A 14,378-nucleotide genomic window follows, 5' to 3' on the forward strand; every position below is an offset into this window, starting at 1 on the left:
AGGCAGAGGTAGCAGGAGCAGGCTGTAGAGTCTGATCATGCAGAGCATGAGCAACTCTGGCGTGCAGCTGGACAGCTATGCCCAGGTGGTGCAACAGACCATCCTGTGCCTGCCTGCTTGCCCGTGCCGGGGAGGGTCATCTTAGGTAGCTGGGGCTTGGTTGGCTAATTTTTAAGTTGATAATTTTGTATGGCCCGAGAATGATGTTATAGATATCCAAATAGCCCTTGTTGGAAAAAAGGTTCCCCACCCCTGCCATACACAGATGAAGAACATACTGTATATTACCGAGGGTTTCAGTTTCTAGGAGGCCTTTGAAAATATTATTTGCTGAAAGGTTGAAGTCCACGAGACTTTGTGTTGAACAAACATATTGATTGCCTCCCGCAAGGAAATACTTTAGTTATGTTGCTCAACCTTGCTGATATTGTGCAATAAATAAAAAGTCGCTCCTGTTTGTTTTTAACCGAGGGTATTAGATCAATGTGCGCTCTATGGCAGAAATGAATAAATAGCTGGGAGCGTTCGCTGCGTAGAGCAACGTCAAAATCGGCCTCCAGATGGCAACCCAATGAACTGCATGCCGTTCTAGTTCCCAAAGCTTCTTTCTGTTTCTCAGAACCCATGGAGTGTGGTACAAATCAGCAACTTCACTCTCCTGTAATTAGTGAAAATATCAGTATCCCTTTCTCAAGATCTGAATGTGACATTCCAAGACTGACGGCATCACATACATGGACACATGAAGCTGCCTTCTACTGAATCAGACCCTTGGTCCATCCAAGTCAGTATAGTCTACTCAGACCAGTAGTGGCTCTCCAGGGTCTTAAGTAGAGGTCTTTCACATCACCTACTTGCCTAGTCCCCTTAACTGGAAATGCCAGGGATTGAACATGGGACCTTCTGCATGCCAAGCAGATGCTCAACCACTGAGCCTCAGCCCCTCCCCTAAAAAAGCACATGAACACACGAAGCTGCCTTTACTGAATTGGACCCTTGGTCCATCAAAGTCAGTATTGTCTACTCAGAGAGGCAGCGGCTCTCCAGGGTTTCAGGCAGAGGTCTTCAACATCACCCACCTGCCTAGTCCCTTTAACTGGAGAGGCTGGGGATTGAACCTGGGACTTTCTGCATGCCAAGCAGATACTCTTCCACTGAGCTACAAAACACTAGAAATGTCTGTCAGCGTTGTATCTGTCACGGTTGCTTCCAGTCCGTTCCTGGAAATTATAATTCACAGAGAGAATGGGGAATGCTGTGTTAGGGATCCCTAGTGGTATAGACACATATGTACATGTATACCCCCTCCCCCCTCCCCCCTCCCTTTTGTCTCATTTCATCTGTGTTGATTTAACCAGGCATTCTGACTGCTTTTTCCTGGGCCAACCTGTGTGCCTGGGAAAAAGTCACGAGGCATACCTATTCTCTCCAGGATAGGAGGAGCATGCCTATTATATGTGCTGTGGAACACAGGCAGGATAATGCTGCTGCAATTGTCTTGTTTTGTGGGCTTCCTAAAGGCACCTGGTTGGCCACTGTGTGAACAGCCTGCTGGACTTGATGAGCCTTGGTGTGATCCTGCAGGGCCTTTCTTATGTTCTTATGATGCATCCCTATTCTCTCCAGGATCAGAGTAGCATGCCTATTATATTAGGAGCTGTGGAACACAGACAGGGTAATGCTGCTGCAGTGGTCTTTTTTGTGGGCTTCCTAGAGGCCCCTGGTTGGCCACTGTGTGAACAGACTGCTGGACTTGATGGGCCTGGGTCTGATCCAGCAGGGCTTTTCTTATGTTCTTATATTCTTAAAAATGACAAGAAACATGGAGACAAAAATGCATTTTCTGAATGTATGAATGCTGTTTATACAACATTGTTATCATGGGTTCAATAGGGCAGATGGCCTTTAGCATGCTGAGTATTAAGTTTCAGTGCCATGGAAACCAGATTGTAAAAGATATAAAAGAACTAGTAGACATAAAGAGAGGCCCGAGGAGATGCCCTGTTGAAGGAAAAATTCAAACAGCCAAAGACTCCGTTGAAAAATTCCAGGCTGTTTAGCTTGTACTGTACGTGAGATGTTCAAGTGAGCCTATGGCAGACATATATGAAATTGTGACTACCGATATGAAATTAGTTAGCATTGTTAAGATTGGCACTATGCTGCTATTAAAAGCTTTGTCGTGGCTTGTTCACAGACAATGAAAGCTAATGAACGAGCAATCACGACACAATCCAACCCTGGCCACTTGGTTGAAAAGCTCACCATCACCTGCAGGGTGAGCAGAGAATGTGGAAGTAAGCGGGGCATCAGACACATGCCAAGGAAAGAAAAAAGAAGATGAGTTAGTTTTTATATGCTGACTTTCTCTACCACTTAAGGGAGAATCAACCCGGCTTACAACCACCTTCCCTTCCCCTCCCCACAACAGACACCTTGTGATGTAGGTAAGGCTGAGAGAGTGACTACCCCAAGGTCACCCAGCTGGCTGCATGTGGAGGAGTGGGGAAACCAACCCAGTTCAATAGATTAGAGTCCACCGCTCTTAACCACTACACCATGCTGGCGTTCAAAGCAAGCACTTGTGTTAAGGATCTGGTCATGGTAGAAGAAGATGAAGAAGAAGCAGAAGCAGAAGAAGCAGAAGTAGCAGCAGCAGCAGAAGAAGAAGAAGAAGAAGGAAGAGGAGGAGGAGGAGGAGAAGAAGAAGAAGGAGAAGAAGAAAAGAAGAAGAGTTGGTTTTTATTTGCCAACTTTCTCTACCTTTAAGGAGTTTCTGAGCGGCTTACAATCACCTTCCCTTCCCGTCCCCACAGCAGCCACCTTGTGAGGTTGGTGGGGTTTAGAGAGTTTGAAGAGAACTGTGACTGGCCCAAGGTTACCCAGCAGGCTTCATGTGGAGGAGTGGGGAAACCAACCCAGTTCTCCATATAAGTCCATCGCTCTTATCCACTACACCACACTGGCTGTCTCACAATTGGATCACTCACAAATCCTATAAATCAGTCATCACTAAATGCTGTGTTTCCAGACAATCCTACCCTTTATTCTTTGTCTAAGGAGCCCTTAGTGATGCTGATGGTCACTGATCAGTAGGAATTGGCAGCATACTTGTGTATGCTTGGTTGGGGGAAAACCCATTCACCGCTGTTTGGCAAGAAACTGAACAGACTGGCTGATCGGTTCATATCTGATCACCACTTTTGAACATGATAAGTTCAGCAGTCGAACATGTTCACAGTGTGGCCCCCCATTGCAACAGAGCTTTGCAAGATGTTGGAACTCACATGAAGCTGCTTTCTACTGAATCAGACCCTTGGTCCATCAAAGTCAGTATTGTCTACTCTGACCAGCAGCGGCTCTCCAGGGTCTCAGGCAGAGGTCTTTCACATCGCCTACTTGCCTAGTCCCTTGAACAGAAGATGCCGGGGATTGAACCTGGGACCTTCTGCATGCCAAGCAGAGGCTCCATCACTGAGCCACAGACCCTCCCCAACTCCACTCGCACATGTTCATTCCCTGTTACCATTCCCTCCCATTCCTTTCTTCCTCTGTTCACACTATTGTCAAAACTCCTTCAAACAGAGGCAGAGTTCTTTTCTATTTTTTAATCCTGGAAGTGCCAAGTACACTGAAGATGCTAAGCAAACATGGAAGAGTTGTTCTTCTAATCTGCAGGCACTCTTCATTCTCCCCACCCGTTCTTCACTTCCCTGCCTAACCTCTACTGAAACCTTAACCGAATAAAAGGCAGGGACGTCCAATCAATCCGAAACAAATAGGATTGCTCAAAAGCCCCTAACCAAACAATCAAGACAAACCGTCAATGAGATCACTGTCTCAAAAGGCTTTTTTCTCAAATTTGGAGACTGGGGCCTCTGAAATGTTCGCGGAGAGTCCCCCAGCAGTAAGTGGCTGCTCTCCCCGGAAAACCCTCACAGTTGAAAACCAGGGAAGGATGTACTTTTGACAATCAGTGCTGCGAAAAGGCCGAGGCAAAAAAGGAGAGCGGAGACAAAAAGTGGCAGGACGCAGCCATTAGGAAGTCTACAGCGTCACCCGCTCCCCCAATTACAAAGTGAGTCACTGTGAATGAGTGCAAAATCAATCAGAAGAAGGCGAGGGAACGAATGCGGGCTGCATTTACTCCTGGCCTTACTGATGTTGCGTTTCGTGAAGCCACAACACTTTCGTTGGTGTGCTGTCTGCTCAGCCACCTGTCACTGAATATATATATATATATATATATATATATATATATATATATATATATATATATATATATATATATATATATAAAATAGAAAACAGTGTGAATGCATTTAATTCATTTTGACAAAGCAACTTTATTTAGAAAGCTGTTTACCTTTCCGCAAAGCCTCATTACCCATAAAAAACAAAGAATGAAGTTGATTAATGTGCTCTAAGTGTGATGTTCAAATTGTAATTTTCATATACGCAAATGGAGGCTGCGGCGAAATTTTGTTTGATAATTTACAGAGTTAGCACCGTCCAAACCACTAATCAGTTTCTTTTTATGATGACAGCTGCCGGAGATCCTTCTGGAATGCTAATTTCCCTGAGCGCCTCCGCTTGGAGAGGTTTTTCCTTAGAGCGCTCCAGGGCAACGAGAAATTGCTTCCTAGCCTGTATAGTGCCTTCGACACATCTTGCTTGGCTCTCAAGATGGGAAGCCCAAGAAAGCTGAGCTGACCCAGAAGCACGGGGGAGGACGGCCATCATGAGCAGGGCCTGCGTCAGCATACCCTGAGATAGGGCAGCTGCCAGGGCCCCAGTTTTCTTGTAGGTCCCACTGTCATATATGAGGTTTGAAGAGTCAGTTGGGGAGAGACCTCAAGTGCTGCAGGAGACTCCAGGATGGGGGTAGGATTTCAGGGTCTGAGTGTGCAGGTAGGGCTGTATCTAAGGTTGCCAACTCCGCGTTGGGAAATACCTGGATATTTGGGGGGCTGGAGCCTAAGGAGGGCGGGGTTTGGAGAGGGGAGGGGCTTCAATGCCATAGTGTCCAATTGACAAAGTGGCCATTTTCTCCAGTTATAATAGCAGATCTCCAGCTAATACCTGGTGGTTGGCAACCCTATATATCACTCTTCAACAGCCTCAGGAGGAATGGCTGATGGTTAAATAATCAGGGAGTGCCTTGCACTTCTAGACAATGGTACAATTTTTGGAGCTGCTTCTGAACTCCTCAGTTGCTGTGCTGTGTATATACTAGGGTTGCCAGCTCTGGGTTGGGAAGTACCTGGAGATTTTCAAGGGTGGACCCTGAGGAGGGCGGGGTTTAAGGAAGGGAGGAACTTCAATGGAGTATAACGCCATAGAATTCTTCTTCCTTTTTTTTTTTTTATAAATTTTTATTAAGATTTTTTTAACAATAAAAAAATATCAAACAAAAAAACAGTACATGTAACAACAATAACAAAAAAAAATAAGTAACAAAAATTACAAAATACATAATACAAACTTGGAGGAGTATCCATATATCTCATTTATTACAATCTCAAATATCAAAGTTCTTATATTAAAAAAGAAAAGAAAAAGATACCCCTTCCCCCACCACCCACCATTAAGAGTGACCCTTCACCCGACTTCCGCAGCAGGTGTCTAATCAGATTTTACTATTAAAAATACAAAGGTATAAAATTACTCTAGTTTCTACAACTCGTTAATTATAACCATAAAATCCATTTTTGCCATCTTATCCCAATATGAGGCGGCCTTTGACCAAGTTTGTTTAAACTTTTCCATATCTTTCCCATGTAGGAAATCTGTTAATTTGGCCATCCTCATATATATCCATATCTTCTCTCTCCAGATATTAATTGAGGGTTTATTCACTTGCTTCCAAACTTTAGCTATCACAATTCTTGCAGCAGCAAAGCTATACTGGCAGACAATTCTGTCTTCATCATTGATATTTTTTGGTGGTATTCCCAATAAGCAAAATAATGGTTTTCTTTTCACACTACCATTAATCAAATTATTCGTTTCCTTCAAAACTTTCTTCCAGAATTTTTTTATTTTTTTACAAAACCACCATACATGCATATATGTTCCTCTTTCCTTACCACATTTCCAGCACAGACCCCTGTCTTCTCTGTTTATTTTAGAAATCATCACTGGTGTTATATGCCATCTGTAAAACATTTTATATAGATTTTCTCTAATTTCATTGGTTATTGTAAATTTAAATTCTTTTTTCCATAATTTTTCCCATAGTTCCAAATCTATGTTAAAACCTAGCTCCTTCATCCATTTAATCATAATTGGTTTAACCCTTTCTTGTTCCAAATTAATTTCCATTAACAATTTATACATTCTACCTATCAGTCCTTTATTTCCTTTTATTAATATTTTCTCTAATTCTGATTTATTTCTATTGAATCCAATTTGGTTATCTTTATTAAATATATCTCTTATTTTGTAGTATAGAAACCAATCCTTTATATCCAGTTCTTCTCTACTTTTTAGAATCCATATCCCTTCTTTCCAGTTAATAATATTTCTATATATATCCATTTCTAAATTCAGCTGAGTTCCTCTTCTCATAAAAGCTTCCACTGGATTGAGCCATCCAGGAGTTTTATTTTCTAATATCTTTCTATACTTTTTCCACACTTTAAACAAACCAGCTCTAACAAAATGAATATTAAAATCTTTATTTACTTTTTCTTTCTCATACCATAAATAAGCATGCCATCCAAAACGTAAATTATAACCTTCCAATTCTAATAATTCAGTATCCTCTAACATTATCCAAGATTTCAACCATACAAAGCATGCTGCTTCATAATACGTTTTTAAATCTGGTAAGCCTAATCCACCTATATCTCTTAGTTGAATCAAATTTTTGTAAGCTATTCTATGTTTTCCTTTGTTCCACAAGAAGTTTAAAATATCTTTTTTCCATACCTTAAATATTTTAACCCCCTTAATTATTGGTAAATTTTGAAATAAAAAAAGCATTTTGGGTAAAACCATCATTTTAACAGCTGAAATTCTACCCCATAGTGATAAAGGTATTCTTTGCCAGTTTTTCAAGTCTGTATTAATTTGATGCCATGTTTTTATATAATTATTTTTGAATAAATTAAAATTATTTGAAGCTAACCAAATACCCAGATACTTTATTTTTTGTTCTATAGTAAAACCAGTATTTTTTGATAATTCTTGTTGCTGCAAGAGTGTCATATTTTTAACCAATATTTTTGTTTTGTTTTTATTAATTTTAAATCCTGCAAGTTTTCCATAAACCTCCACCGTTTTTTTCCATTCTGCAATCTGACTAATAGGGTTAGTTAAAAAACAAACTAAATCATCTGCATATGCTTTAAGCTTAAAGTGATTTCTCCCAACCTTATAACCTATAATATTTACATTATTTCTAATCTTTTTCAATAAAACTTCTAACGTTATTATAAACAATAATGGTGATAAAGGGCAACCTTGTCTGGTGCCCTTTTGTATTTCAAATTGTGATGTTATATTCCCATTTATCAACAATCTAGCAGATTGGTAAGTATAGATCTTTTCAATAGCTAGTTGGAATTTCTTTCCAAAATCCATATATTCTAATACTTTTTTCATAAACTTCCAATTTACATTATCAAATGCTTTTTCTGCGTCCAAAAATATCATTGCTAAAGGTATAGTGCTAAATTCCGCACATTCTAAAAGATCTATTACTACTCTAACATTTTGGCTGATCAGCCTTCCGGGAAGGAAGCCTGCTTGATCCTTATGAATAATCTGACTCAGTATTTTTTTCAATCTATTTGCCAGAATCGCTACAAAAAATTTATAATCATTATTCAATAATGAGATTGGTCTATAATTTTTAACATCTAATAAGTCTGTGTTTGGTTTAGGAATTAACACTATATTTGCATGTTTCCAGGTATTTGGAATAGATCCATTCTGCAAACAGTTATTCATCACTTTTAAAAGATGTGGAGAGATTTGTTCCATAAAAACTTTATAATAAAATGTTGTAAAACCATCTGCTCCTGGTGCTTTATCCAACTTACTTTTACCTATTACTGCTTTTAATTCCTCCAAGGTTATATTAGCGTCCAATAATTCTTTATGTTCTTGTGAAATTCCTGTCCATTCTAATTGGTTCAAATATGTCTCTATTTCTTTTTCTGAAACCTCTCCTTGTCTATATAAATTTGAGTAATAGTCCACAAAAGTTTCTACAATTTTACATTTATCCATTGTAACCTTACCATCTCTCTTTATCCTTATTATAGGTAAATTCTTTTCTTTATGCTTAAGTTGCCAAGCTAATAGTTTACCTGGTTTATTTGCATGTTCAAAAAATTTCTGCCTATTATACATACTTTTTTTTTCTATTTCCGCATTTATTAAAAATTCATATTGATATTGCAAATTTTTAATCTTATCTCTATATTCCTGTTTAAGCAATTTAGTTTGTACTTTTCTCAATAGATTCTCTTCTTGTTTAATCTGTTCTAACAATTTCTTCTTTTTACCTTCTCTCTCTCTATACCATCTTGAATTTTGTTGTATCAATAAACCCCTTAGTACTGCTTTACCTGCGTCCCATACAATATCATCCGATGTCCCTTTATCAATATTTTCTAAAAAATAGTTTTGTATATCTATTTTCAATTTATCCACAATTTTCTTATTTTTAAGTAAATATTCATTTACCACCCAAGATTTTTTTTTTTTGTATCTATATTAATCCTTAACATTAGCGCATTATGATCAGAAAACACCTTAGGTAAAATTTCAGGAGCCTCAGATAAACTTGTAATATCTTTAGATAACCAAAACATATCTATTCTTGAATGGGAACAATGTCTTGATGAATAAAAAGTATACCCTTTTTTATTACCGTTCATTAATCTCCATATATCAAACATTTCCCATTGATCTGTTATATAATTAAAAATACTTGGAAGTTTACCCTCATATTTACTCTTTTTTTTCTTTGTAGATCTATCCAATCTTGGTACCATTACCCCATTAAAATCTCCCATCCAAATCATTTTCCCATTAGCGTATTCTGCTAATATCGACGCTAGATTAGAATAAAATAATTTCTGATTTATGTTAGTTGCATAAATACCCACTAATATTATTTTCTGAAATCCCATTACAATTTCCACAATTAAAATCCTCCCATCTACATCTTTATATAAAAGTTTAGGTTCTAATACTGAAGGGACATACATAGCAATACCATTGATTTTTTTCATTTCATTACACGCAGTGAATAATTTGCCCATTTTTGTTTGCTCCAACCTGTGAATATCCTTTGGTAATATATGTGTCTCCTGTAAACAAAAAATATTAGCTTTGGACTTTTGTAGATGGTAAAACACTTTTTTCCTCTTAATTGGAGAGTTCAAACCATTAACATTCCAAGATACAATTTGTAGCATTTTTATTATTAATATAAGCTCCTACTCAAATTTCCATAGTTATTTCTCTTTTTCTCTTAAAGACTTCCATTATCCTTTTCTCGCCCTCCCCTCTTCCCCCCTTTTTTCTCCCCTTTGTTCAGCCATCTCCCCACTCCTCACTCATCTGAGGATGATGCCCCCCCAGTTGCTTCTTCTGCCTTTTCTTCTTCAGCACGATCCTTTCCATCTTGTTCTCTTGAAGTTTGGCCTGCTGGTTTGCGTAGCTCCCCTTCATATCTTCGCAAGAATTGTTCTACTTTGACAGTATCTGTGATCTTAACTCTTTTAGCCTTGAAGATAAAAGAAACCCCCTGGGGGTATTCCCATCTATGTTGTATTCCATTGTATTTCAGTCTTTCCACAAACTCTGCAAAAAGTTTTCTTTTCCTCAGCAGTCTTCCAGGAATTTCTTTCATCAATCTCACCGGATTCCCATCAATTGTTAGTGGGTTGTTAAAATGTTTATTCAAAATTAGGTCACGATGACTTCTGGAAAAAAGCTGAATCAAACAATCTCTTGGAACTTTATTTTTTGTAGCATAAGCAGAGTTCATTCTGTAGGCTGTAATTATCATACCTTCCACCACAGCATCATCTTCCTGTAAAAAATCAGCCAACAATATTTTCAAATAATTTCTCAGGTTTGTACCTTCCTGTTTTTCTTTTAAACCACGTAGACGAATCCAACTTTCCTTTATCTTCAACTCCAACATTGCAGTACTGTCATCTCGCAATTGCTCACGTTCCTGGGAGGCTTCCATTGACAATTCAAGAGCATCAACCCTCTTTCTGGTTTCTTTGTTATCCTTTGCTTGCTTTTGAACTTTTGCATCAAGCTTATCCTGTTTTACTGCTAAAGATGAGATGGATTCTTGAAGTGTAGTAATAGCCACTGCATTTTGGTTAGGCCTTGCTTAACAGATTCCATTTCCTGCTTCATTGAGACCATTTCCTGTTTAACTTCTGTCACCTCTTGTTTAACTGATGTCACCTCTTGGAGTGTTTTAGTCAGCAGTTCTTGTAGAGAGTTAAGAGTGGCATCAGGTTTTTTAGTCATCTTTGCTGTTATTGATGTCTCTGTTCCAGGAGAAGAAGCTGGTGAAAGAGCAGGACTGGTGACAGAAGCTCTTCTTTTAAATTGTAGTGATTGTTGAATCTGAAGCTGTTTGGTCTCTTTTATTAATACTTTAGGATGTTTTTCTGTGTCTTTTTTGACTTTGTACTTCTTTGTTTTCCATGTAAAAAACTTGAGGTGGCTGCTATTGTAATCCAGGGAGGGTGAGGGGGGGGTGAGAATTATTGCTTAAAACATTAGTTCAGCTATATTTGTTTAAACGTCTTTTATTTCAAAACAACATTCAGTTTCAAGCAGAAAAAATCAAAAGTCAAGAATCAATTCTGGAGAGGATATAGCATTTATATTCCTTCAATGCTCCATTGCCAATGTTTCACTTGCTTTCAGTCCTGGTCAAATGCTTCTCAGGTCTGAAGTGGCACAGCTGGAATTTTAAATGCGCAACACTTTGGCAAAAAGCCAAGTTTCACTTTGTTAGGGTTAGCGAGTGTAGAAAACAGAATCAGAAATGCTTCTCCTTGTTTAGATAACAGATTAGACACCTCCGTGAGTTAGTTGTTAGCAAATGTTAATCATTAGGAAAAAAAAACCTTTTTACTTTGCTCTGTGCCGTTTCCTCCGCCACCCGGGCTCCTGCAGATCTAATGGTGCTGACTCATCCGCTTTCCCCTCCTGGCGCTCACTGCCGATTTTGAGGCAGCGGGCGCACCTTGGTCGGGGCGCGAGCCGGCAACCTATTCAGCTTCCCCTCTCCTTCCAGGGGAGCCGCGTCGTTGTTCCGGGGGGGGGGAACCTCCCCCCACTCCGCTTTAGAGCCCGGAGCTCTAGTCTTGAGCTGCCACGGGGGTCGGCACAGGAACCGGAAGCCAGAATTCTTCTTCCAAAGCAGCCATTTTCTCCAGGGGAACTGACCTCTGTCACCTGGAGATCAGTTGTAATAGCGGGAGATCTCCAGCCACTACCTGGAGCTTGGCAACCCTATTTGATAGGCAATCTCTGACCAATCTCCTTTGTCTCCTCCCACCACTCCATAGGGCAGCAGAAGAAAAATAGCAAGAGCAAAATGGCATCTGATGACACTGCTGTGTTACTTCCCCCATGCATATAGTTGTGGCGATGATGCCCTCCCCTATCTCTCCTTGCTTTCCCCCCCTCCTAAAATGCTAACAACAATGACAAGGGGCCCAGTTTCAACCTGTGAAATGTATTGGCAGCTGAAAAGTTAAACACCCTCTTCCTTCCCTGAATGCCCATAAGGCAAAGCCTTGCTCAGGTCTTGCAAATTGAGGGCGGTGACTTCCTTTATTGAGTCAATCCATCTCTTGTTGGGTCTTCCAGCTTTTCCTACTGCCCTCAACATTTCCTAGCATGGCTGTCTTCTCTAGTGACTCTTGCCTTCTCATAATGTGACCAAAATACGATAGCCTCAGTTTAGTCATTTTAGCTTCTAGGGTCAGTTCAGGCTTGATTTGATCTATAACCCACTGATTTGTTTTTTTGGCAGTCCATGGTCTGCCACCATCTCTTAACCTTTGGTAACTGTGAGGCAAAAGAATGGTAAGGCAATGCATGCTGGAACCCCTTGGAGAAGAGTGAAATAAATCCGCATGCAATTTTTGCTTGATTATGTTTTTGTTGTTATGGATACGGCTTCACAAACTCACAGTTTAAAAGGAGGGGGAACTGGTCCCATTCTTGTGTATTTGTGGTTACGGCATGCTAACTTACAACACTAGACTCCGACGTGTGAGTGAGGGTTCCCCTCTCCTCATTTCAGTTAATGAAAAGGCAGCAAATGTAACAATGTTGCATGCGATAGGTAACCGGGAAGACAAGTGGATTAATGCTTTGGCCTATCACATATGAAGGCTGTCAGAAGTAATGCTGTTGTGCTCCGGCGCGGTCTACCAACTCGCTTCGGTTTCTCGGATCACATTTTTGTGGCAGACTGGATACGGTGTTTATTCTTGTTAATTTGGAATCTTCATGCATGGGTGCCGGTATTAATGCTCTATGCCAGCATAAATGCTAAGCAACCAATCCAAAATTCTAAATATATTAATGTTCTGCCTCTCTGCATAGGTATGAAGGAATTAGATTAGTGTTGTGCTGTGTAAAAAGGTGCCTTCGAAAAAAGAGAGTGTGCTTTTATTGCAGTAAGGTGAAAATGCTATTGAATTCAGCTGTGCTTTTGGAGGGTTATCCCATGCAGAACATGAAGGTATAAATACCTACCTTTTCTTTCCATAGCATTAATGGAGTAATGAAATATAGGAGGACCGAACCAGAGAAGATGCTAGGAATCCTATGAATGGCACCTCTGCGTGTTATGTGTGTGCTGAGTGCTGTCAAGTCACTTCCGACTCATGGCGACCCTATGAATCAATGTCCTCCAAAAATGTCCTATCTGTAACTGCCTTGCTCAGGTCTTGCAAACTGAGGGCAATGGAGATCTGGAGAACCGGGTTTGATTCCCTTCTCCTCCACATGAGCAGCGGAGGCTAATCTGGTGAACTGGATTTGTTTTCCCCACTCCTACACATGAAGCCAGCTGGGTGACCTTGGGTTAGTCACAGCTCTCTTAGAGCTCTCTCAGCCCACCTACCTCACAGGGTGTCTGTTGTAAGGAGGGGAAGGGAAGGTGGTTGTCAGCTGGTTTGAATCTCCCTTAAGTGGTAGAGAAAGTCGGCATATAAAAACCAACTCTTCTTCTTCTTTTATAGGAATCCATCCATCCATCTTGTTGGGTCTCTTGTTGGGTCTTCCTCTTTTAAACTTTCCCCAGCATAATTGCCTTTTCCATTGACTTCCACTGAATGGTGCCTCTAGTCCCTCCCTAAAATCAGGTATGGTGGTGGTGGAAAATGCCATCAAATCACAGCTGAGTTATCGCGACTCCATAAGGCAAGGGACATTCAGAGGCGGTTTGCCCTTGCCTCCCTCTGCATAGCAACCCTGGATTTCCTTAGTGGTCTCCCATCAGAATACTAACCAGGGCCAACCCTGCTGAGCTTCTGGAGATCTGATGAGATGGGCCATCCATGAGGTATGCAGGGGCCCAATTTCTCCTGAGTCATTTTTCCTGATCTGAGGTGACTCTGGAAAGGTACTAACTAACCTTGCTAGGGAAAACAAACAGGTACTGATTCAGGTAACTGTGTGTTCATCTAAATGGGCAAATTAGCTCTATTGCCTGCCATGTAAGTAAATTCATCTGGGTGGTCTCCATGAAACGAACCATTCAAAATATGGAATGCTCATCTGCACCATAATTTAACTAACCATAAACCTGCATAGTTTGCAGTATTGTCCTTGCGGTAGGGTTGCCAACCCCCAGGTGGTGGCAGGAGATCCTCTTCTATTACAACTGAGCCAGTGCCTGGCTCTCGTGGCCCTTTCTTACATGCCCAGGATATCGCCAATCACCTCTTTGGGGTCAGGAAGGAATTTTCCTCCAGGCCAAACTGGCCAGTGATTCTGGAGGTTTTTTGCCTTCCTCTGGGCATAGAGCAGAAGTCACTTGAGGAGTGGGGGGGGGGAGAGGGTAGTTGTGAATTTCCTGCGTTGTGCAGGGGGTTGGACTAGATGACCCTTGAGGTACCTTCCAGCTCTGTGTTTCTATAATTGGGCTGGTGTAATTAGTTTTAATTTCACAGTTAATGATCTCAGTTTTTTAAAATGCCGTCAGAACCAAACCTGTCTTTTCTTGTTCTACTGCACACCCCTAATATCCAGCAGCCTGCTAAAAGCCTGTCACAGTATGTCAAGGTCTCCAAGTATGGCCAATTACTTCATTGGTTCTATTTTTTTTACAGGTGAAGCTAGCTATTTCCAGACAGTTGGAAAAG

This window comes from Euleptes europaea, chromosome 16, assembly GCF_029931775.1.
Source record: "Euleptes europaea isolate rEulEur1 chromosome 16, rEulEur1.hap1, whole genome shotgun sequence".
Taxonomy (NCBI): Eukaryota; Metazoa; Chordata; class Lepidosauria; order Squamata; family Sphaerodactylidae; genus Euleptes; species Euleptes europaea.